We start from the raw sequence: 4,727 nt of genomic DNA, 5'->3' as shown, positions 1-4,727 counted from the left end.
TACCAATTAAACAAAAAAGATATACAAAATGCCTTAATCTTCTCAAAATTTGATATGAAATCTGGATTTTGGCAAATTCAAATTGCTGAGAAAGATAAATACGAAATGACATTCAATGTTCCATTTGGACAATACGAATGGAATGTAATACCATTTGGACTAAAAAAATGTCCCTTATGAATTTCAAAATATTATGAATTATATTCTTAACCCATATCAAGAATTTATAATTGTCTATATTGATGATGTTTTAATCTTTTCACAATCCATAGAACAACATTTTAAACATTTAAAAATATTTCAGGAAATAATTAAACAAAATGGTTTAGTTGTTTCTTTACCTAAAATAAAATTATTTCAACAAAAAAAAAAAGTTCTTAGGATACGATATTTTCCAAGGAAAAATAAAACCAATTCAAAGATCAATAGAATTTGCTAACAAATTTTTCAGATGAAATCATCAATAAAAATCAATTACAAAGATTCTTAGATTGCTTAAATTATATATCAGACTTTATTCTAAATTTAAGACAAACATGTGAACCTCTATATCAAAGACTGAGAAAAAATCCCCTCCATGGAATCATCAACATACATGCATCATTAAAACCATCAAAGGTCTAGTCAAGAGTCTTCCATGTTTATCCATTATCAATCCACATGCATCACTCATTGTATAAACAGATGCATCAGATATAGGATATGGAGACATTCATAAACAGATGCATCAGATATAGGATATGGAGACATTCTCAAACAGTCCATCAATGGTAACAAGCAACTAGTTAGATATCATTTGGGTATCTGGCTAGGATCTCAAAAAAATTATTCAACCATCAAAAAAGAGATTTTATCAATCGTTTTATGTACAAACAAATTCCAAAATGATTTAATCAAATTTTTTTTTTAATACACATGGATTGCAAATGAGCTAAAGATGTTTTACAAAAGGATATTAAAAATATGGTTTCTCGACAATTTTTTGCCAGATGGCAAGCAATACTTTCTTGTTTTGATTTCAAAATTGAAACTATAAAAGGAAGTACAAACTCCCTTCCTGATTACCTCACTAGAGAATTTCTTCAAGGCAAGACTAAAGAAGAAAGTGAAAGAGAGAAAGAAAAGAACGAATGAATTCTACTTGCAAGAAAGAAGAAAAGCATGATTGTGATCAAGAACAATAACAATGATCAACACCTCCACAAACCAAAGCCTCGTACTCTCAAGCATTTTAATTTCTCAAAGGAGGACCATCATCAGTAATGGAGGATCGAAAAGGGAAGACTCTTCAAGCATTGCCGTTATCAAATAAATTTCAAATTCTGGGATCTTCCATCCCTTCAAGACCTTCTGCCTTAACAATCAACTCTTCCTCTATCAAAATTGAGGAGTCATTCACTCCTCCAACCACTTACATCCAAGTCATTACAAACTCAAACTTTTAACATTCAGAAATTATACCCTCAAACAAAACTTTTAATTATCGATCATCTTCATCTACTTTTTACCATAATAAAACCCATACCTCATATATTACAACTCTTGAGCCAAAATTCCTAGGTAAATCTATGCTTGAAACAATTCAAAAAACATTTCCGTCAAATTTCCATTTTATTCCAAACCATCCACAAAAAACTCGTTTATTCTATGAATTTATTCTTGTTGATACCGACTCAATTGAAGTCACCCATAATAAGAATAAAGATGATCCCAATAGAATTGCCTTTTCAAAAGTTAGAATTCTTCGTGTTCTAACTCCAACAAAATGGAATCAAAGTATTTATACCGAAAAAAGATTTTCTCATCAATTTCTCCACAAACTTATTCATACATCGATTATCAAAATGCTTGGTACAATATGTTTTGATTAAACAATTTTAATCATTCTTGGTTCATAATGTTTGACAAAACATGTATTCAAAATTTTTCATTATGTTTTAATGATTGGTGGGATATATTTGGCCTTAATGAGGCTATCCTACCATACCCAATTCTTGAAAGTTTTAAATATTTTTCAAATAATATTTTCTCAAATTATTTTGACTTAACTCTTCGTTTTTCAAATTACTTTCATCTAGCATGGATCTTTTATTGGAATTATTCAGTTACAGAATCAAATGACATCTCCCGCCTATCTCGATCATATCGAATCAAGTGGTGGGACAAATTCAACACAGCTGTTGCTTTAAAAAATGTGGTGGAAAAATGGTTTTCCATCTATCCCCACAACATGAAGCCAAACCTACAAAAGAATCAATAATTTTTTACTCACAAATCAAGACTGATGGCTACAATGGCACAAGTATCAAATGAAGAAGAGCTCAATATTATTCTTCAACAAATTTTGTCTCCATCCACCACCAGTCAAGAAGAAAATACATCCAACATTCAAGAAGAAAAGGATGACAACGAATTTGCAAATTTCATGCGTCACATCCACATGCCAACTCAATCCACTGATCCAAATAAGTAGACGACAAAATCCAATTGAAGACAAAATGTTGTACGCGTGTCAAACTTAAGTTTCAATGTATTATACAAATGTTTGGTTTTTTAACTTTAGGTGTCATGTGTCATGTAACGTGTCCACCCAATGTAATGCATAGTAAGCTTCCTATCTCTATAAAGGAGGCTTAGTATGAATCTAGGGACACAAGTTTTTCCTTCCGCATCTTTTGAGTTTTGCCTTGAGAGAAAATCAAGAGAACTTGTACCTTGTGATAAAAAATAAAAAAAGTCCTTCATCTCTCCTAAACATCTTCAAGTAAGTTCCAAGTATTTTAATATTTCCAATACTACTTTATTTACATCAATCTTTCTTTACCAATTTTTATAATTTCTAACAACTAATTTAGTCTTCTTTTATTAACTTTCAATTTACACAAAGTTTTTATCATCATTTCAAACACATATATTATATTAAACCTTTGCCTCATCAAATACCAACATACTCATCATTCACCATAATTTGACATTCCATTCTATCATCATAATTTTTCATTCCAAAAGAATCATCATTTCACTTCTCTCTTTGTCACATTTCAGCCATGCATACTTCCACCAACTCCATCTACCCCATATTCTCCATGCAACACACACATCACGTGTACATTTCTTCCATTTCTTCCATGTTTCATTCCATGCTTCATGAAAATGGTATCAGAGCCCTCAACCTCGAGGGTGATGGTTTTCCCTGTCAAAGTTTTATGGAAGATTTGCATACCACCACGGAGACACATGACAAGGTGGAGAGTAGATTCTTTCTAGATGTTGTAGTCTGCAAGAGTTCGGCCATCGTACAATTGTTTCCCAGCGAATATGAGTCTCTGTTGGTCTAGGGGAATACCTTACTTTTCATGAATCTTGGCCTTCACATTGTCAATTGTGTTTGAAGACTCAACCTCCAACGTGATGGTCTTTCCGGTGAGAGTTTTGACAAAAATTTGCATCCCACCATGGAGACGGAAGACAAGATGAAGAGTGGATTCCTTTTGGATGTTGTAATCGGCAAGAGTTTGCCCATCTTCCAATTTCTTTCCAATGAAGATCAACCTCTACTGGTCTGGGGGGATACCTTCCTTATCCTGGATCTTGGCCTTGACATTATCGATGGTGTCGGAAGACTCCACCTCAAGGGTGATGGTCTTTCCGATAAGGGTCTTGACGAAGATTTGCATGCCACCACAGAGCCGGAGCACGAGGTGGATGGTTGATTCCTTCTGAATGTTGTAATCAACTAGGATCCTTCCATCTTCTAGCTGCTTTCCAGCAAAGATCAATCGCTGCTGGTCTGGAGGAATTCCCTCCTTGTCCTGGATCTTTGCTTTCACGTTATCGATTGTATCAGAACTCTCCACCTCTAAAGTGATGGTCTTTCCCGTCATGGTCTTAACAAAGATCTGCATTCCTCCCCTTAGACGAAGGACAAGGTGAAGGGTTGACTCCTTCTGAATGTTGTAGTCAGCAAGAGCCCTTCCATCCTCCAGCTGCTTTCCGGCAAAGATCAACCTTTGCTAGTCTGGAGGAATGCCTTCCTTGTCCTGAATTTTCGCCCTCTTCAACAGATGCATTCTGACCAAATTTGGCATTTTCCCTGCGTTTTAGCATAAAAAATTCCACCATTTTCCTTCATTCCACCGTTTTCATCTTCTCCTTTCACAAATTTCATCTTCCTTTACCGATTTCATCTTCTCCTTCACAGATTTCATCCTTCTTCACCGATTTCATCTTTTCCTTCACTGAAACCTTCATTTCATCTTCCCTTTCATCACCGAAGCCCTCATTTCATCTTCACCCAAAACAAAATTTTCTTCATTTCTTCTACATTCTTCATTTATTTTCAAATATCGATCATTTTCTACATTCATTTGTTTCAGTGTAGTATTTTATTTGATAAATTGATATATTTTTGTTATTTAACTTTGAATTAAGTTTTTGATAATTTTTACTTATTTTTTAATGTTTATTTTGTTTACGGTGGATATTATTCAAAGTTTTTTTTTGGTAAGTTGGAATATTTGGTAAGGTGCAAAGTTTTTTTTGGTAGTGTGCAATATTTTTCTTTTAATAAGTTGATACATTTTGTATAGTTGTTTATCATAAGGGAGAATTACATGTGATTAACTAAAGCAAATTAAAGAAACTATAAGTATGTTGATATATTTAATAAGTTGATATACTTTTCTGGTTGGTATTTGGTTGATATTTAGCTATCAAAATGAGTATGT

At 33.3% G+C, this 4,727-nt stretch overlaps 1 pseudogene; it reads right to left on the bottom strand.

Annotated features, from left to right (window-relative positions):
* Positions 1-3,305: 3,305 nt before the first annotated feature.
* Positions 3,306-3,920, bottom strand: LOC120085319 (polyubiquitin 11-like; annotated as a pseudogene).
* Between the last annotated feature and the right edge of the window lie 807 nt (positions 3,921-4,727).

This window comes from Benincasa hispida, chromosome 9 (assembly GCF_027475165.1).
Source record: "Benincasa hispida cultivar pf3 chromosome 9, pf3_genome.v1.1, whole genome shotgun sequence".
In the NCBI taxonomy this organism is placed as follows: Eukaryota; Viridiplantae; Streptophyta; class Magnoliopsida; order Cucurbitales; family Cucurbitaceae; genus Benincasa; species Benincasa hispida.
Note: the sequence above shows the minus strand (reverse complement) of the source record. Positions and strands in the feature narration are given on the sequence as shown.